This window comes from Panthera onca, chromosome F2 (genome assembly GCF_046562875.1).
Source record: "Panthera onca isolate mPanOnc1 chromosome F2, mPanOnc1 haplotype 2, whole genome shotgun sequence".
Lineage (NCBI taxonomy): Eukaryota > Metazoa > Chordata > Mammalia > Carnivora > Felidae > Panthera > Panthera onca.
In genome coordinates, this window is record NC_138356.1 from 18700866 (window position 1) to 18722723 (window position 21858).

The 21858-nt window shown below is 37.9% G+C and overlaps 1 protein-coding gene across 1 annotated transcript in view; it reads right to left on the bottom strand.

Annotated features, from left to right (window-relative positions):
• The window catches only part of CPA6 (carboxypeptidase A6), a 559011-nt gene that overhangs the window by 492654 nt on the left and 44499 nt on the right, over positions 1-21858 (bottom strand). Inside the window, exon 2 of the mRNA XM_078441826.2 lies at positions 8545-8658. The gene's annotated coding sequence lies outside the window, so the exon portion shown is untranslated. The remainder of the gene's footprint in view (positions 1-8544; positions 8659-21858) is intronic.

Below are 21858 nucleotides of genomic sequence, written 5' to 3' on the forward strand. Positions count from 1 at the left end.
CCCTTAATAGTCCACTGTTAGTAATAGACCAGTTTTTTTTTTTAATTAAAAAAAATTTTTTTTTAACGTTTATTTATTTTTGAGACAGAGAGAGGCAGAGCATGAACAGGGGAGGGGCAGAGAGAGAGGGAGACACAGAATCTGAAACAGGCTCCAGGCTCTGAGCTGTCAGCACAGAGCCTGACACGGGGCTCGAACTCACGGACCGTGAGATCATGACCTGAGCCGAAGTCAGACGCTTAACCGACCGAGCCACCCAGGCGCCCCACAGTTTCTTTTTTTTAAAATACAAATTTCCTCTCTTAAAATGCAACTATGACTGAGATGATCATCAAATTTTGTCCTATACACATGAAAATCTTACAAGGAAAGATTGGGTGTTTACATAAGCTAAGGCAAGCTGTAAACTAAAAAATGGATAATTAGAGAAAAATATAAAGAGGGAAGAAGCAATCTCAGGGAGTGGGCAAGAGCTCTTCAAATTAAGTGATACAGACATCTCCCAAAGTTCTGTTCTTCTTATGGAGATGAAAACTTATTCTTTTTCCTCCTAAAATGGGATTTTCATACAAAATGTGCAGATGGATTCTGGAATTCCTGAGACAGACAGACAGACAGACAGACACACACACACACAAACACACAGAGATAGAGACAGAGACATAGAAAGGAAGAATTTTTTTCATAATCAAAGACTCAGCATGTATGCCATGAATAAGAAAGTTGAAAAAAAAAAAAGAAAGTTGATCAACATTATGTTTGAAGAAAAAAGCATTGATTTTCATATGATTATTTGGGCTACTTTTCCACATTAAACAATATTTTAGTGCTAGCCAATGATTTCCACTTTTGAATGTACTGTTCTCCAGAAATTGATGCAGTTTAGAGAGGCAGTGGCTGTAATCACGGCTCCATCTCCCCAAAGCAGAGAGTCCCGGTCTGCTTCTTAATTGTCTGCCAGTCTCGTGTCTGCCTGGTGTCAGCTGCATTTGTTCTGGGAAATTTGCTGCTCCATTGCTGTTGGCCTCACAAAAGGATCACAAATACTTCAAGGTCATGTACAGTGTCCTCTGGAACCAAGTGGAGGAAACCCCATTTCCTGCTAGAATCAGTTGAGCTTCTGGTACAAAAGGTCACTATTGGCTACAACCTCTTGTGTGGCTCTGGAACTCACTGAGGGAACTGGTCCAAGCAGACATGGGTGTGGAGCAGGAATTGGCCTGCCATTAATTTACTTGGCCTCATGCTGATGAATAATAATGACTTAGATGTCACAGATTTTTATCTAATGGGAGCATAAAGGATTTTAAATCCCCAAACTCCCATCAACTCCTATGCAACTAATTGAAACTTAAAGCACTGGCATTTTTCTTCCTATTGTTGCTTAGGGAAGCTATTTAATAGAAAATATGTAGAAATGTCTGGATGTAGATAACATTTCAACTGATTTGATTATAATCAGATTCCTGCATCCCTTCCTTCAAATCACTGAGGGTGATTGTTCAGAATGATAGTTTTACATTGCATGTCTCAATGTAGCTAATCCAATCTCATCATTGTTTTAAAGTATTAAAACTCCCAGAGACCGATTCCTCTTCCTCCTCCTCTTCCTGCTTTGTTTTTCCTTGTAAGCAATGCACTGCTGCCTATAGAGCTAAGCTGGTAATAAACATGTGATTACAGTCAATAATCATTCCCCCTCCTTTTTTTTTATAGCCAATGTCAGTACCACTTCTCCACCTTAGGTCATGAGTGTCCTGTTACTTCTGATCGCCAAACTTCAGTGCGTTGTCACTTGCATCAATCATTTTACTCTCTGCCTATTTGGGGAGATAGTCTTATTTGAGTTTCTTGAGTTTCTAGGTCTTGCTGGATGTGCCAACACCCAGGCACATCCCTATGTGGCTCTATTACCCAGGCCTTTTCTCATATTTGTTTATGCAGCTGGTAACTCGTGAGATGAGGTAATATTTGGGCATAGAGCAGGCCAGCTCACTTCTTGCTAGAAAAGCAGTGGATTCCCCAAGCTCCACTGATGCTTGCTGTGCTATGAATAATGAAGTCCTTTGCATCTGACCCAAGATCTTGGGTCTTCTGCTAAGCACCCAGACAACTGTTATAGGCTAACTTTACAGCTTATAAGTCAGATAAAATCAAATCCAGAACCAATAGTCTATACCAACTGGATTGCTTTTATATATGTGCTTTTGCCCCCAAATAGTAAGCCCCTTGAGATCAATAGTCTGAGTCATGTTTGTACTGCCTTTGGTAAACTTAAATAAACATTCAGTAAGTGTTCACTGGCAATGATGATATCAACTTATACCATGAAGAGGTGAAATTTTGATATCAAGACAGCAAGGATATCATTGTGGCAACCTGTAATGCCATAAGATGTCAATTCTTGTTTACTCCTTACTTATCCTAACTCGTGAAGTAGGTAATACTATGTTGTGGAGAGATTTTTCTGTAGGAAACAGATGTGAAGAATTAGACTACAATAAAGAGATATTGAGAATATTGCAGACATGGTTACTCCACACTTCTGTTCCCACCCGAGTGACAAACAGCTTCAGGAAGAGCAGTCATTTGCCATGAAGAAGAAAACTCACTTCAGGGGGAAAAAAGGAGGGACAGAGCTACTAGTCCTCTATATTAATACAGTAGCAAATCTTTATCTACCTCTTTCCTATTTACTGAGGAGAAAGTGGCAGCTTTCTTTGAACTGAAAACCATCAAATGGCTGTCAAAGGAGCCCAGTAGGCGCAAAGATTCTCTGAGTTAATAAGTCACTTTATCTTTTTGAGGTAGAAATCACTCATTTCTCTAACAAGTAAATATATGAACTAATTTCCTTCTCATTTCAACAGACACTCTTGTAATGCTAAATGATGCACCAATATGGTATATTGCTATGCTAATTCTATGCTTGGAAGGTGTTCCCAGGAAAGCAAACTTACTGGTGTGATGAACATGAGAATTCCTGTCTCTTATCTCCCATGGCAGAGAGCATCATTGACCTAAAGCCCCAGCAACCTTGCTATGAAATCCATTGCCATGTTTGCACAAAGTTCATGCTTCTCAGGTGCTGCTCTCACTCAGTGAGTGTGGCAGGAATACGATAGCAGGTCCATTCCTGAAATGTGTCCATGGGTGACTTTGGTTCAGGATGCCCCAACAGCCTTGTGGAACTCCCCTTAAAAGTGAATTTCCACCAACCTTACTTCCTTGTTTCTATTCCTCTCTGGGGATCAGATTTGCACCACAGTCTAATGGCTCTCCTGCCCTTCCCCAGCTCTCTCCCCATTTTCTCCCACAAGCATTAGCCCTAATAAATTTCCAGCATGTTCAATCCTGTCTTGGTATTGGCCTCTTGAAAGACATGGACTAACTAAATTGCCTCAAAAATTACCAATGCTATTTGTTGAAAGTGTGGAGATTCTTAGAGCAGTTTGAGAAGTGCATATTATAATCTGAAATTATGAATACTGGATTTATTCATAATAATAAAACTCTGAGAGTTCCAGGAATTTGAGAGGAAATTATAATAAAATACAATTTATACTGTGAACTTCATATTTCAGCAGTTTTATTTTAAGTTTTTATTCTAACTCCAGTTACATTTATCAGGATAGTGGTCTCCCAAATACATCCTTGGCTTTCTCAGACTATCCATTTGTTTATAGAGATTATGTGCCTGAAATGTGCTTGCTTTCTCTTCCTACCACCTTCATCCCTGATTGTCTTATTTATCCTTCAAGATCAGTTCCAACTGGTTCTGTGAAGACTTCCCAGCCTCTTCCTAAGCAGAGTATTTCTGTCTTTTTCTTGCTTACAAAGAACTATTATTTAGTATCTGACTCATCACAGTCACTTGCTATCATATTTGTTACATTACCATAAGATATTTGTGTTATCTCTTCTGTGGCGGGAGTTTCTTATGGGGGGTTGTGTTTTATGAGTATATGAGTCCTTCTCCTTTCAAAGAGACAGACCAGGGCCCAGCTCACAGTATATGCTCTGAGCACACTTAGAGAGTTGAATGCAACTACTTTCTTGGTCACTGGCTATTTAATAAGGAAGCACCTGAGAGGTTAGCAAGTTAGAGCCCACCAGTGGGGATAGTTCTTGCTTTTTTTTGCCTGTCTTTTGACTGCTGAGAAATAGTGCTAATCATAAAGTTATATAATGTTCCGTACCAATACTTTTTAAAAAGACAAACATTAATGATTTAAGACCAGTAAATTGAATCTTTGAATTTGAAATTATAACTACCTTCTACAAGCAGAGACAGATCTGACTTCTGACTTTTCCCTCAAATTCTTTCCAAAGGGAATGCCAAACTCCATATTCTATTCCCCTCCTCAGTATGTTGCAGCATTTTCTACATTATCTCAACATATTCCCCCTCATACTGGACTTGTTAGGAACTATCAGAATGATTTGTGTTTCTGTGGAGAAAAATCACCTTTTCCTCCCCTGGGATTCACATCTGTTTCTCCTGTCTTCATGAGCCTCTGCCAAAAGGCCCGAGACTGTTAGAGATTTAATATCTGGATCCTTTTGAAGTCAGAGCAGAGATCAGGTCCTGTCCTTTCATCTGGACACATAAAGTTGTGATGTGAGGAGAGAGACTTCTGACTGCTGCCAAATTTTTGTTAGCCTCTAGTCTTTGACTCTTGCCCGTGTCTCTGTGTTAAATTGCACTAGAGATGCAGAAACAGATCAGAGAATTTATCTGTAAACAACAATGTCTCAAATGACCATTTTATTTTATGGCTTTGTAAAAGCATGATATGAACATATCAGTGTTCTTTTAAAATATCATGATATAACCCCCTGTGAATGTATTCAACTGTGTTTGATTGCGGGCTTCTGTAGAATAATTCAAATTGGGCTAAGCCTCCAAATTAGGGAATGGTGAAATTTGGGTAAGAAACTTCTGGCCACAAGGTAAGGCAAAGTGAATATAAACTTCTCCTTTGTCTTCTCTATTCCTGCAAAATGTAATAGCTCTCTGTTGGGTGTATACAATTTTACTAGACATAATTGGATATGTTTTGGGCTTGATTTAAAATTCATTCATTGTAATAGAAACTCTGTAATTTTAGGGTGATTTGCAAGGTTTCATGTAAGAAGTTTGGCAGTAACTCAGGCCCTGTGGGAGGTAGGCTCAGCAAATATTTCTAAGGTTCCTCTCTGGTCCATGTGTCTATATATATGGTACGCTATTATAGCCATCTACTTTACTATTTTTCATTATAAGAATGCATGAAACTTTCAGTGGGTTTTACAGAGACCATGAGTAGCCAGGGAGGAAGCATAATACTCATCTCTCTGATTTCAGATCTCCAAAATATAGAATTCTATCTCTTTTGCTAAGAATTAGCTTGGCGGTGTGCACAGATTTCCTTTCCTAAGACTCTCCCTGATTTAAAATCTCCTCTCTAATTTCCTTCCTCTATTGAGCTAGAAGCATTTTATTGGGTATGGAGAAATGGTGTGTTGTAGATGACAGGGAATGTAAGCTTTATCTAATTGAAACTTCGGATTTTTTTTTCTTCTTTTATATCTGAATCTAGCCTTCTGCACTAAAAAGCCAGAATTATTGCTAACTTTCTTCTCTGTTTCCTTTATTACTCTTCACAGTTTAGAGCATTCATTGATATGTCATTGAACAGAGATGAATTTGTGTGTCTTTGTCAAGTTCCTGTAATAATCCACATGTCATGTGACCTATGTCAAGATATAATCTTCAAAAATAAACAAGTATCTCACAACACATGCAACAATTAATTCAACATGGATCAACAACATAAATATAAGAGCTTTCTTATATCTAAGAGTTTCTTAGAAGAAAACACAGTGATAAATCTTCATGACCTTATATTTTGGCAATGGATTTTTAGATCTGACACCAAAAGCATGAACAGTAAGAGAAAAAGAATAGATAAATTTGACTTCATAGAAATTTAAAAAATTGTGCATCAAACGACATTATCAAAAAAGTGAAAAGATAACCTACAGAATGGGGGAAAATATTTTCAAACCATTTATCTGGTAAGGATTTAATATCCAGAATATATCAAGAACTCCCAAAACTCGACAAGAGAATAGACAAACAACCAATTAAAAAAATGGGCAAAGACTTGAACAGACATTTCTCCAAAGAAAATATACAAATGGGCAATAAACACATGAACAGATGTTCAACATTACTAATCATTAGGGAAATGCAAATCAAAACCATAATGAGATACCACTTCATACCTACTAGGATGGCTATAACTTCAAGAAAATGGAAAAATAACAAATGTTAGGGAAACTGAAACCTTCATCAATTGCTGGTGAGATTGTAAAATGGTGAAGCTTCTGTGTAAAAGAGTTTGATGGTTTCTCAAAAAGCTAGATATAGAATTATCATAAGACTCAGGAATTACACTCAAATCATTGAAATCAGGGGCTTAAATAGATACTTGTATGCCAATGTTCTTTGGAACACTGGAACATTATTCGCAATAACAGAGAGGTGGAAACTACCCAGTGTCTATCAACAAATGAATGGATAAACAAAATACAGTACATACATAGGATGGAATATTATTAAGCCAAAGAAAGGAATGAAGTTCTGATACATGCTACAGCATGGATAAACCTTAAAAATATTATGCTTAGTGACAGAGGCAGATGAAAAAGGACAAATATTGTATTACACCACTTATATGAAATATCTAGAATAGGCAAATTCATAGATAGAAAAGTAGGTTAGAGTTTACCAAGAGTTGGGAGAACAGGAGAATAGGAATTACAAAATCTCTATTTGGGATGATGAAAGATAGGGGTGATGGTTGCACAACATTGTGAATGTAATTAACATCACTGAATTATAACCTTAAAAATGATTACAGTGGCAGTCAATAAATAAATATGTGGGGTCACAAGGGTGGCTCATTCGGTTAAGCATCCGACTTTGGCTCAGGTCATAATCTCATTGTTCTTGAGTTCGAGCTCTGCATTGGGCTCTCTGCTGTCAGCGTGGAGCCGAGCCCACTTCGGATCCCTTACTCTCATGCTTTCTAGCTCTCTTTCTCTCAAAAATAAATAAACATTTTTAAAATTAAAAAATAATAAAAATAAGTGGTTTTGTTCCCTTATATCATATAGACAAGCCAAATTTGAAAGATGAGTTTAAGCATTAGTTTAAGGCTAGTAGGAACTGATATTTATTCCCAGGAAGATAATTTAGAGTAGAAACAGCAGTGTTTCATAAGACGTGTGAGAAGACATAAATATTTCACCCTTTGCTAGGTTTCCTGTGTCTAGAAAAGAATTCTCTGAAAAAAGCACAGAAGGTTCACTTGAACCTTGTTGTCATTGATAGCTGATGAAGACAATCCACATCAGAGGGAATTTGTGTTGGTGGAAGTTTTCCATTAGCTTCATGTGAGTTTTTCTATAGGAATTAAAAATTTACCTTAAAAATGTTTATATCTTTGTCTTAGTTACTAAATCTAACAGTCTTTGTAAATATTAACAAAACATAATAGATTTCACAAACGCAAAAGTCTTTACTCAACCTTCCTTCCTTCCTCTCTTCCTTCTCTTCTCTTCTCTTCTCTTCTCTTCTCTTCTCTTCTCTTCCCTTCCCTTCCCTTCCCTTCTCTTCTCTTCTCTTCCATTCCCTTCTCTTCCCTTCCCTTCCCTTCCCAACTTCAGAGTTGGTAACTGGATCTACTAATACTCTTAAAATAAATAACTTTATTTCTGCTTGGATGACGACCTGGATTAGGACTAAACCTTCTTAACTGTATAACACCTTTCTTCAGGGAAATCTGAAATCTTTGGATTTATTCCTGTTCTAATTTCTTTTGTAATCTTAACCATTTTGGAAGATAAGGGAGATGACAGAAGTGAAGAGAAAGAATAAGAAGTAGCCAATAACTAATTTTTTATCCACTTGCATGGTAGCTGACCAGCACATTAAAAAATATCCAGAATTGTGCTTCTTGATGCTAATATACCCTTATTTGGGATTTGCAAAAAAAAATTATGGAAATAAAAAATTATTTGTAATCATATAAAAGCTATGTAATCATATAAAAGCTTCATAATATAAAATGCTATATTAGAGATAAAAATATACACACAAAAACAAACATAGGCACATCACAATCTCAGATTTTTTCTCAAGCTTGTGGTCCTGATATATAGTCTTTGAAGGGGATGTGATAAGGGCCCTGAAGGAAAAAGAGGAAGGGGGAGATATATATATATATATATATATTAAAGATAAAAGATACATATGTAACTTAAGGATAAAATATTTGTTATGTCAGAAATTGAATGAGGATAAACAAAGACAGTGACTTTGAATGCTACTAGAAAGAAAACAGCTACAGTGAGCATAAAAGAAGGATGGGTAAAGAGAGATGAGTACAAAAAATGGGGACTTGTGGAACAATGACATAAAATAAGTGGGAGTAGGGACACTGGTGTCTTTCTCACATGCTTTCAAGAGGCTAGAGTGTTGTAGTGCTAGATTACCTGGGTCTTTTGCCTTTCAAAGCTATTTCTTCACTCTGTCACACCTGTAGGTTCAGGAGCCTCCTCATCCTCCAGAATACATAGGCACTCATGTTCATGTTGCTCTAGTTTCTGCTGCAAAATTGTTGAAAACCAGAATGAGGGCTCCATCATATTCTAAGAAGTCAAAACACCTCAAATACCTGGGGGGATACATAACCTCTATAGCAAATTAAACATTTCACAAGATATTTTAACTATTGCAGTCAAAATAACTTCTCTATCAGAAGCAACTGACCAATTTGACCATTGCTTTACATGATCTTCTAAGAAGGCTGTTATAGGTACAGTGTTTTGTCATTGACTCATCTGTTCACTGATTCAAGTACATGCTTTGTAATATGCTACCACCTACCTTTATGAGTACTTAGTTAGTGACTTTTTGATGTAACATGTCTTGAAAAGTTATACTACCTTTCAGACAATTGCTTTTTCCCCCCAGAATAGCAAGATTTTCACATTAAAACACACTGAATAAACATGGCGGTGCTTGGGGACACCTGGATGGCTCAGTGGGTTGAGTGTCTGACTTCGGCTCAGGTCACGATCTCACAGTTTGTGAGTTCAAGCCGTGCATTGGGCTCTCTGCTGTCAGCCCAGAGTCCATTTTGGATCCTCTGTCTCCCTCTCTCTCTGCCCCTCCCCCACTTGTGCTCTCACTCAAAAATAAATAAACATTAAAAAAAAAGACCATGGTGATATTTCAACATTATGATTTCAGGCAAAGATATGCTTACCAATTCACTCAAAACAAGATTTTAGTGCAAGAACAGCATGTGGAACACATTTAAATTGCATACTGTGAAGGATGTACCCAAAATGTTTTCCTCTGTGTACATAAGACAAGGGAAAGAGATGAAACAAAGCATCTTCAGCTAGTTATTCACATGGGTTGTTCTGAAGTGTTCTGAAGTGTTCTTATGGTTTAGTCTTTATTTTGCCCTAAAGGTGTGTTTCTGTGCTGTAAGTTGAAGTGTACATTTGAGTGCCAGACAACTATGAGTCTGAAAATGGTTGAAAAATTGGCAAAGAGAATGATGAAGAATAAACCCTCCAAAGAATGTTTCTCACCCCCCTTTTCTATAGCCCACCATCTGCTATAAGTCTTTTATTGCATTTTAAGTATGAACTATACTTACTGTAAACTATTAATTACAAGAAGTTACTTTCATCATTTAATGCACGTATTTTTCTAAGACTTTATGTATCTAGGGCTTTGGTATTGATAAAGCATCATAAATTTCCCCACCAAATTTAATGGATTTGTATTAAATAAGTTTTTTCACTTCTCTGAGCTTTCCTTTTCTTATCATCTGAGCTTTCCTTTCCTCATCATAAAGTGGCCCTGGGGGTGCTGTGAGGTTTTAAAATAAATAAGTGAATAAATAGAAATAAATAAATAAATAAATAAATATCATAAGTAAATAGTTTTAAGCACTTTAGCAGCATTTATTTATATGCTGGTAAATGTTGTGTGAATCATAAATCATTTTTTTATGCATTAAATTGCCTATGAGGTATTAAAACTTCATTCTTTGAAAATAAAAAAAAATAAATTTAATGGAGATCTTCGTTTAATGGCTCTTCACTTGGTGGCAGCATTTCACAAATGAACTAAAGTCATTAAGCAAAGGAATACACTGATGGAATAAAAGAGATGAGTAAGTTATAGCCCCATCCTTGAAGGAACTTGCAATTTTTTAGAGAAGATGAATAGATTTGTACATAAGAATATACAGTATGTAAAAAGTCATGTAAACTATACAGAAATAGGACTATATTTTTTACAAATAAATAAGCATACCTGAGCTTATACACCAAAACTACTCTTATCTCCTTTAAAAAATTCTCCTGGAAAGTAAACACTGTCATTTCTCAAAAACTTATTTGATTAAAAAATGAGTTGTGATTATAAAGTAATAGGAATGGTGTCACAGAGAAGCACTGGGATGTAAAATGCCCAGAACACAGATAATTGATTTTTCCAAAGGGATGAATATCCTTAAGGATCTTTCCATGACCTACTTAAAGAAGAATATTTTCCTTTCAACATTTTCTATATAAGACAATAACAAGGTTGAGAAGAGCTGATACAAAGAATTCAATTGCTGAAGTCCCACACAAGAAGTTAGGTTAAGTTCAGATCCCACAATGTGGACATTTTTGAAATGAGAAATAACCAAACACAAAAGGAAGTGACTTCGAATAAGCTGAATAGACTCATTCTAGGAGATATTCTTTTCCTTGCTTAAAACCATTGTGGGAGTCAGAAGTAGTCTAATACCTTTTTATTCCACAGAAACAAGCATTTTCGGAGTATATTTGTGGACATTGAAGAATATTCAAAAGGAGTTTATATGGCAAGAGAAGTGAGGATAATGAATTTGTGTGTCTGAAAGGGGTCCGCAATCAGCCATAAGCATTGGGACAAGTAAATGGTCACCTCATATGAACCAGGTCAAGATTCAAATTAAGTGAAAGGAAAGATAATACTGAGGACACAAAGAAGTTCTCTAATGGCATTCTAGAGGCCTCTGACCAGGCTCTTCAGCGTGCCCTATGATAATGCTAGTTAGCCTCAGTGCCATCAGACCCACTCATACGACTTGCATATTTTTGTATGTTTATTCCATAATGTGAGTTCATTTCTGTTCAACCAATTCTTTTTTGCCCAAAGTTTAATAAAAATGTAAACATAAAGGTTCTGTCAAGGGGAGGTTCTTGGACTGAATGGATATTGTATTTCTGACCTGAATGGACATTGTATATACTCTTAACATTCAGATCTGCTGACAAGCAGATATAACATTGGTCCCATTACAGAGTGAACAGGTCCATTAAGTATACATTCTTACATTAATTAAATATTATTACACCAAGGATTGTACATGGTTAGTGCTTAAATTTTCTTTCTCAAAATAGACATATAGAGGTTTCTTTAGCACTATACTAATAAATACCTCTGTTTCAACAGTATCATCATCCTAAAAGGGTCACAGCAAGGAACTTCAGACTTTGTAAAGTCCTTGCTGATGCCAGTTACTCTGTGTGTGCCTTTCCTGATAGAGTCTTTGCTCTTTTCCATCCTGCTCCAGCCCTAAGAAACTGACCTGGAAGGACTGCATTGTCCAGGCTGATCTGCCCTCTGGATTTTGGTTGGGTTTGACAAATGCAATGCAGGAGACTGGAGAGTGAGAGGAGGAAGAGGTCAAGGTATTTATTCCTGCTGCTCTCTGCCTGGCTTGGCAGTGTCTGCATTCCTTTACAGATGGCCTCAGCTCTTGTCAGGTGGCTGCTCTCCCAGGGTTACAGCTGTTACCATGCTCCAGTACAGCTCTCCTTCGGGACCGCCTGCTGTCACCGTAACATCCTCTGTTGGTTCCTTATCCTTGGCAATCAACCCTCTTCGATTTCCCCGTTTGAATGCTTTCTTGTCCGAAACAGGTATCTTCTATGTATTATTTTCTCATACATTATTTTTTTCTCATTAACACAAACATTTATTGATACCATTTATATAGCAAATTAGGTTGAAAGTGAAGTTTGGATGGCTCGAATTCACCATTTGTTTGTGCACAAAAGTATTCTCTTATTTATAAATAAACCGTTTTTCTTTGGCATCCATTAGTTTTTTTCCAAATATTGGCCTGTGTCAAATGTTAAAAAATCAATTTAGTTTCTATCACACAAGACTAAAAGTGATTCCACAGACAGTTGACTGTATGATGACCTAAAACATCTGATGTTAAATGTCATTAAAAACTGTTGTTTGATCACCTTTGTCAGTTTGTGTTAAGACAGAGAAGGCTGGGATTTTATAAATTCCAAGTCTTATGTGAACAGTCCGCATATAAAAGTTGTCTTTTCATTTGGTGAAGTGGTATCCATGAAGCCGTGGACCTCTGCATTCTTGTCTCTGCTGGTCAGTAAGAGCCATCTTTCCAACTGTCATCATTCAGAAGACCAGAGGTTTTAGGAGCTGGCAAGGATCTGTGAGCAGGCTGTACAAGTTTACTGTGAGGCACCGGTAAACCCTAGCAGAAGAGGAGAGAATCCAGGCATTCTCAGCAAGTCACTTCTCACTGCGGTTGTTTCTGCAGATTTAGTAGAAGTAGTGCTGTGGATCTTGTTGGATGTGCTGGGACTGTGCTCTGACCCGTGGGAGGCCCAGGTGGGGAGGTGGTTTGTACGAGCCGTGTCATTTCTTTGCTACTGTAAGAACCAGAGCTGTGATTACTAAATGCTTTTATTGGTTGCTGAAAAGCCAAAGGAGATAGTACTGCAGGGAAGTGGAATTAGCTTGGAGAAGATATGGCTGAAGCCTGAGGTTGCATGTGAAGTGTTCCTCCATTTGGCACTTGAAAATTTAAATCATTTCTGTTACTTTTCACTGAGTCAACCGGCAAATTAGATGTTTGGGACTCTCATGCATTATTTATTTATTTAATTCCCACAATGCCACTGTGAGAGTTATCACTCTAAAAGTCACAAAACAGGGGCGCCTGGGTGGCTCAGTCAGTTAAGTGTCCAACTTTGGCTCAGGTCATGGTCTTGTGGTTTGGGAGTTTGAGCCCTACGTCGCGCTCTGTGCTGACAGCTTAGAGCCTAGAGCCTGCTTCGGATTTGTGTCTCCCTCTCTCTCTGCCCCTATCTTCCTTGCACTCTGTCTCTCTCTCTCTCTCTCTTGGAATTAAATAAACATTAAACATTTTTTAAAGGTCACAACACAGAATCATACCTACCAAAAAGCTGGAACTTAGATTTGAATCTAGATTTGCCTGACTCTCGGCCCTCGTTCCTTCCACTGTACATAGTCTCCTTCTAGAAGGCTTGTGAGTACTTAGCACAATCATCCATAAATTACTATTATTATTTCCATTTTACAAATGAGAAACTAAGAATCAAAACCATCTAACCCCCGCCCCCCAACAAACATATTTTACCATCCACATTACCATGATTTTACTCTGCCACTGTCTTCATCACAATGTCTTAACTTATTGCAGGAAATTTTTGTCCAGAGAGATAAAAGTTAAAAATGATTTCAATGTTTCTTTCAGGAACTTCCTGAAAAATTCACTTTTAATGAACATAATACTGTTTCGCTTTTCAATATATAGCTTCAAACAATTCTTTGCTTTCTATGATTCTTCCATACCCTCACCTCATACCCCTCATTTTGCTGTGCCCACCAATCCTATAGCGTTGTATTGTGACCTTTATCCTAATTAAGCCTCATCCTTTGCCCTGAAAGGCTTGCCTTAAATGAAACCCAAAACCTCATAAATATGACAACTTTTCTCTCTTCCCTCCAAGATGCTACAAATTCATGGTCACAGCAGCGTTCTCCCTTACTGAGGTAAGCAATAAACTTAGATTTAGCTTGTAAACAGGTTATTTTGGTGGCATTTTTGAGGATCCAGCATTTGGCAACATTAACACTTATAGACTTAAATAATCACCCCACTTTATCAATATAGGAAGAGATGGAGTTGAGATTCAAATCCGGGCATTCTGACCCTGGAGCCGTCTCATAAACAACACACTGTTTTGCCTCTGATAGGCTATAATATCAGAAGAAAATGTGACAAGTTATCCAACAGAAATGTTACTATTTGGTCACGAGAGTGTTTAACACAGTCCTTGATGACTTAGTAATAGAGCATTATTATCTTTTAGGTGTTCAGAAATAAAATTATTAATAATTAGTCTTGTTTTATATCTTCCAAAGCTTAACTTTTCAAGGCTTTTGTCACTTAGATTTACAAACATGTCATAGAGGTAATTAGCAAAAGTAATAGCATTTCTTTATATGTCAACTTGTCATACGAAAATGTTAAATTGTGTTTTATCATTACATAAAAGTAAAAAAATGACTTGCCTTTACATGGCATTATGAATTGAAGTACTGATTTCTGGGTTGTCTTCATTGTGTAGCACAGATTATTTTGTCATCTAAATTAAATAGAGCAGAATTGGGGCACCTGGGTGGCTCAGTTGGTTGAGTGTCCAACTCTTGATTTCAGCTCAGGTCATGATCCAAGGGTTGTGGGACTGAGTTCTGTGTAGGGCTTGTGCTGAGCATGGAGCCTGCTTAAAAGTCTCTCTCTCCCTCTCTCTCTCTCTCCTGTTCTCTCTCTCTCTCTAAAAAAAAAGAAGTTGAGCAGAATTTTGCTTTTTCTAAAACAAATACGGTTGTTACAATAAAAGTGGACATTTCAATAAAACAGCATATGATTTTACCCTTGAGATACCAAAATTGTATCTCAGATAGACTGAAGTGAGAATTAAACATTTTAAATTACATATTTTTTTTTTTTTCAACGTTTTTTATTTATTTTTGGGACAGAGAGAGACAGAGCATGAACGGGGGAGGGGCAGAGAGAGAGGGAGACACAGAATCGGAAACAGGCTCCAGGCTCCGAGCCATCAGCCCAGAGCCTGACGCGGGGCTCGAACTCACGGACCGCGAGATCGTGACCTGGCTGAAGTCGGACGCTCAACCGACTGCGCCACCCAGGCGCCCCTTAAATTACATATTTTAAGGTAATCACAAAAGTAGGAACTGATGAATAAACCAAAGGAACCAAGAATGTTTCTAGAAAATTCTGGAAATAGATACTCTTTCTCTTATTTATTTTGTTTTCATGGTGGCCCGTGTCCTTTGGGGACTCCTAAATAAATCTGATACAAACAGATGTCAATGGTTAATGTCTTTTTAGCCTGATGATATGGAGGGCAATTCACTAAGCAGGCTTCCACTGAGCTCTCGAGATTAACTGACTCTCTACCCTCTCTCTGAGAACCACAATGGTTGGCTCCCATAGTGAACTGACCCCCACCACTGCCACCCTACTCCCCATTCTGCCTCTGCATCTGTGCTCCCACCAACTGAGTTGTATGCTTCCCTGGACTCAACTGTGTTTGATCCCAAACCTTGTCATTGTAATACTATAACAACTCCATGTCATACAACTTGACAGCTACATATTATTCAAGTTGGCAAGTGTTAAAAGAAAAAATGTTGCTGCTGTGAAAACTAAATTAAATATTTCAGAAATCAAATTGCTTTTTAAAATGAGATCAAATCAAATAATTATAAAGAATTAGGAAAAAAACTTTAAAAGTCTAGAAAAATTTTGCTTTTAGATTTAAGATCCTTTTCTCACTTGAAACAAACTAGAAAATGTAGATGAATTATGAGTACAGTTTTGTGAAAAAGACCATCTACAACTTCAATCATCAGATTCATACAAAAAAAAAAAAAAGCTTTGGGTCTACTATAAAAGATAGGCAAACAGATGTGTATTTATGTGTTTGATGTAAAATTAAAAGCTTCAGGTCAATATGTATCTCTTTTATGATTGTCTAAGATGACTGATATTTTTGGTTAACCAACTGTGATGGTTAATTTTATATGTCAATTTGATTAGGCAATGAGGTACTCAGATATTTGGTCAAATATTCTGAGTTTAACATTTGATTAGGTAGACTGAGTAAACCAGGTTGCCCTCCCTAATGTGGGTAGGCCTTACCCAATTAGTTGAAGGCCTAAATAGAACAAAAAGGCTGACTCTCCCATGATTAAGAGGAAATTCCTCCTGCTTGACTACTTGAGCTGGGAAATTAGTCTTTTACTGCCTTCACACTCAAACTGAAGCATCAACTTTTGTTGTGTCTCAAGACTGCCAGCTTTCAGACTAGAACTTACACCATCAGGTCTCCTGGACTCACCCTGAAACTGTACCATAGACTCTACCAAGCCTCCATCATGTTGACTGCAGATCTGGTGCCTTGTACTTGAACATTTAAAGCTGATGGCAAAAAGAGGAAGAGAAAACAAGGAAGACTGAGGACCACATGAGGAAGTAAAAGAAAGACCAGGAGAATGTGGTATCATCTAACCTCTAAAAAAGAGAATTTCAAGGAGTGTCCAGTTGTACTAAATGCCAAAATATCAAAGAGTATGAGGCCAAGGCAATTCCCAATGTATACAGCAATACAGTATAGTTGGTTGTGACCTTTATAGGAGTAATTTCACTAGAATGATAGGAATGAAGCCAGATTATAAGGACTGAAGAGAAAAATTGTATTTCTAGTTAATGAATTATATTAGACACAAGTGGTTACTTCTGCCTGGTTCATAACACACTGAAAAGATAGCAGAAGTTTTTTCTAAAAAGTGATAAACCCAGAAGACCACAAAAACTAAATGAGATTTCAACAAGCTTTTGAAATATGAAAAATGGATAGACCAGGGTAACTGTCTTAGCAGTCTAGAAAAAGGTAAAGAGAATGCAGTAATGGGAGGGGCAGGCAGACAAAGAACAAGATGATTCATTTCTCAGAGCCCTGGAAGAACTTGGGAGCTCGAAGTATTAGGGACCTTTGAAAGATCAGTTGGCAATTTGTTTATGAAACAGTTTTTCACATCTTCACATCCAGTCTTTAGCCAATGGGTATCTTGTCCTCATACCACAGAAGACTGGAACTTTTCTCTCTAGGAAGGTTGAATCTTTCCCCAAACAACATGAGAATTCTCCCAGCTTTATTTATACACACCAGGCAAGAGAATAGAGAATCACCTTTAGGGAAAACTTGCCTGTGGTTAACACACACACACACACACACACACACACACACACACACACACAGACCCTGACATTTGTGTGCCCTTCAATGAAAAAGCAAGCTTACTGTTAAGGGATATCCACCACTGACAAGTTCTGCTCATGCAAACAGAGCTCCAAACATGAAGCACAGCAAGAAAAACAAAAAACAAAACAGCAAACAAACAATTTAGAAAAAAATAGAAAATGTAAGGAGGATCAAGAAACTTCAGAAACTTCAGAAAATATTTTAATAGGATCTTCACAGAGTTACAAGATGATACTGCATCCACAAAACAAAAACAGAATGTGATAAAAAGTGAATTATTAAGCTGAAGAATGGGCTTTTGGATATTAAAAATATATGAGAACCAAAAGAATCAATAGGAGGGGTGAAAGGTTAAGTCAAGAAAATCTTTCTGAAAATGGATAAAAATGAAATGGATAATAGAAGGAAGTTTTTTTTTTAATTTTTTTAATGTTTATTTTTATTTTTGAGACAGAGAGAGACAGAGCATGAACAGGGGACGGGCAGAGAGAGAGGGAGACACAGAATCGGAAGCAGGCTCCAGGTTCCGAGCCATCAGCCCAGGGCTGACACGGGGCTCCAACTCACCGACCGCGAGATCGTGACCTGAGCTTAAGTCGGACGCTTAACTGACTGAGCCACCCAGGCGCCCCATTATAATAGAAGAAAGTTAAAACAAATTTAAAGGATCTGTGTAGGAGGACCAATATCTGAATAATAAGAGTTCCAGAAAGAAAATAGAAAAGTATGAAAATTCCTTAACCTGAATAAATTCCTAGAACAGAGGGACATGGGTTCCCAGAATAAAATGACCCACTGGATGTCCAACCATACAAATAAAAAGAGGTAAATAAGGACCAAAAAAAAAAAAAAAATCCTAAAGACTCCAGAGAGGAAAAAAATCAGGTCATATACAAAAGCTAGATTCTGAATGCCATTCACAGGAATTCTGAACAGCATTAGGAAGCTTTGTGATCTAGGGAAGAACACATCCAATATAGGGGAAAGTTGAAGAGCATTTCCAGATGACAATGGAAATCCCTTCACAGTGGCTGTGTAGCAAGGAAAGAAAGGATATGGAATGTGTCAGGGGTCTTGATTGCTGTAAAACCTGAGGTAAACAGGATTAAAAGGCATGAAGAACTCACTACCAGCAGCAAGATAGGCAGTCTGCCTGGCCCTGATTTAGCCCCTGGTTCAGGGCCTTGACCAGCTACTGTTTGTTCCTGCATCTCTACTGAGGCACACAGAAGGGAACTCTAAGCTAATGAAAGTGTATGTTTAAACTACCCTGTGGAAGTTATCCCTACCACGAAATCTTCTCTCAGGTCTTTTTATTTTTAAAAGCTTTCTTATATGTGCTCTCTAGTTCCACTGAGAATTTCCTAAGGTGGAAACATTGCCCTCATAGGGACAACTTATTCTACAACTGACTTTCGTCTCAATAATTACAGGTTACATTGAATATTACATGTTACATGACATGTGCTTTTCAAGCAATTGGTAGTTTCCCTTTGTGACAAAGCCACTCTTTTGAAGTACTTGTGTAAATTAGGTCCTGGATTTATTTTCTTAACAATTGGCACCAGAATGCCTTTTGAGGAGGAAACTACCTTTGAGGAAATGACTTGATTAGCCACTGGGTAGAAGGTGGAGCCCTATGGGGTGTGGTGTTCAGCAAAATCAAAGTCAGAAAAAAGCCTGGGTAAATTGCTCTTATGAGAATTATAGAGGAATTTCTTTTGTTTCCGAGAGGGAGAGGTGGGGAAGATAGGGAAGCAAAGAAGGGAGGGAGGAGCAGAGTAGAAAGAGGAAATTATGGTAATGTGCTGGAAGTAAAGCAATCAGTGGAAAAATTAGGGTGGCTGAAGGATTTTCTATGAAGAGGTATACTGAAGAGTCAACATAAACTATCTGCATTTCTACAACCAAAGACCCTCACTTGCCCATGCCATACCAAGTCTAAAGCATACCATATTCACAAATGGATATGTAAATTGGTCTCAGGACAGAGATGATTTTTATGCTTCAGTCAACTTAAAGTTAGACAGCGGGCCCAGAAACAGAATTGACCTCCAAAAAATAGGAAGACTTTGGATTTCCACACTATGCAAAATGAAAGTTCAAGAGTTTGGATCTCAGGAGTACAAGTCTCAAGCTGGTATGTAGATTGTATACCTAGTAATGCCTCACAAACATGACAAAGTTTTAAGTGCGACTTTCTTTCCTTTAATGGCTGATTTCCTCTCTATTACTTTAACCTAAAGCATGTTCAGTACAAACCAGAGCTGTTTTCCTTTAGTTACTTTCAGAAAACCCTGTGTGAAGTTAATTACATCTAATGAATGGTGTGTTTTTTTGCGAGTTTCCCATGTTTCAAAAATGAGGCCAGCTCCTTATTAAACAAGGTTTTTGAAAAATCTAATTTCATTATGCACAGTTGTCCATTGTTACCCTTATTTTGTGGTGATTGTTAGTATTACTTAAAAAACCCCGTTACTCTGTTGCACATATGTGCTAGGTTTGTGCCTCTGTCCACCCTCCTTTCCCCTCGCTCCATTGATACATATATTTTTTTTCCTGTTACCCCTCCATTATCCAGTTTCTCTTCTTCGTAACTAGAAATTTCACTTCTTGGCAGTTAGCCCTCGTAACACAGAAGCAAAAGTGGAGCTTAACTGATCTTCCATTTCCTTTTCCTACTTGTCCTTCACTGTCATTTTTCTACTAGATTAATTTTCTTTTCTGCTGACCCTCACAGATTAATTTAAAAGGCTCCTCTGTGTTAGTTCAAAGATTTTCTATAGTTGACATTGCTTCCCTGTGCTTCTGATTAAATTGGGCTCCATGATGAAACTCATCTCTGTTATAATTAACTAATTTTTTAAGATACCAGAAGGCGTCATTTTACTTTTCTTTATCTCCAATATCAGGGCATGTTCTTTTAACAAGTCAATACTTCTGACTGCACTTACCAGAACAATGCCTGTGATAATAGACATCTTCTCTTCTGACTAACCTACCATTTATTTGGAAGATCCCTGTCTGGGCTTCTTGACTTGAAAATTGAACACAGTGAATCTGTGCTTAGAGCTGAATGAGTGATGTCAAGCATAATTTCTAATCTCCTATTTCCTTCCAGGTTTAGTTCATTTGCAAAACAGGACACAAAAATCCCGCTAGACTATCTCCAAGTAATGTTGTTAAATAGCATAGTTAATTATTAGAATCTGTACATAGCTGGGGTAATCAATATAAAGGATAAAGAAAAAATAAGACTGCCACTACTTCTCCAGGCACCCAGGTGGCTCAGTCGGTTAAGCATCCTACTTCAGCTCAGGTCATGATCTCACGGTAGTGAGTTTGAACCCCTGTTGGGCTCTGGATTGACAGCACAGAGCCTGCTTCAGATCCTCTGTCTCCTTCTGTCTCTGCCCCTCCCCAGCTCATGCTTGTGCAGACTCTCTCTCTCTCTCTCAAAAATAAATAAACATTAAAAAAAATACTGCTACTTCTCTAGTTCTTGCACTAGATAACAGATACACTTGCTCTCTGTTTTCCTTAAAAAAAAAAAATTGAAGCCACCAGAAGAAACACCCTCATTTCCCTATGTGTGACCATTAGAATCGCCAGCCTCGGCACTCATCCTCTCCTCCTTGTTCCCAGGTCCATTCCTTTCTTCAAGAGCCAGACCTCCTTGTCAACTTGGTATCCCACCCTCTCTCACTTGCTAAAAAACTTTACCCTACTGATTATTTCTTCCTCCTATATTTTCGGTTTTGACCTATCCCATTAGCATTTAAATATGTCCTAATGTTTCCCATCTTAACAAACATTTCAACCCTGCACCCCCTCCCACAACCATTTTAGGGTTTTCCTGCTTTTTATAGCCAAACTTATGAGAAACTTCTCTATGGTCACTGACTCTGTTTTATCACATCCTGTTTGTCCCGCCACACTGTCCATCTGGCTTCCATCCCCATGATTCCACCAAAATGACTATCTCTAAAATCACCAGAGACATTTTCTATTAAGATAAATGCACAATCTGCTGCCTTCATTCCAGTCGGTTTCTCCTTATTCGACCCAGTTTACCATATTTCCTTCTGTAAAGCATGACTCCTGAGGCTTCCATCACCACCCACTCCTCTGACTTTATACTTCTTTCTCTGGCTCCTTCTCAGCCTCCTTTTCCAGATCTTTCTTTATTTTTTTTTAAGTTTATTTATTATTTATTTTGAGAGAGATAGAGAGAGAGAGAGAGCGAGCACGCAAGTGGGGGAGGGCCAGAGAAAAAGGGAGAGAGAGAGAGAATCCCAAGCAGGCTCCACACTGAGCACAGAGCCCACTGTGGGGCTCGAACCCACAAACTGTAAGATCATGACTTGAGCTGAAATCAAGAGTCAGATACTTAACCAACTGAGCCACCCAGGTACCCTCTTCTACTTTTTGATTTAAACTATTTGTGGCAGCTGCTCAGGGCTTGGTCCCGCTTCTTCCACTCCTAATCCTACTCTTCCTCATGCGCTCATATATCTTCAGAGGTTTTACTTCCCATCTTTTCTCAAAAGATTAATTTAAATGGCAGTGAATATAAGGAAGGTTCTGGTGATTCCTATTTCTGGACAGACTTTTTTC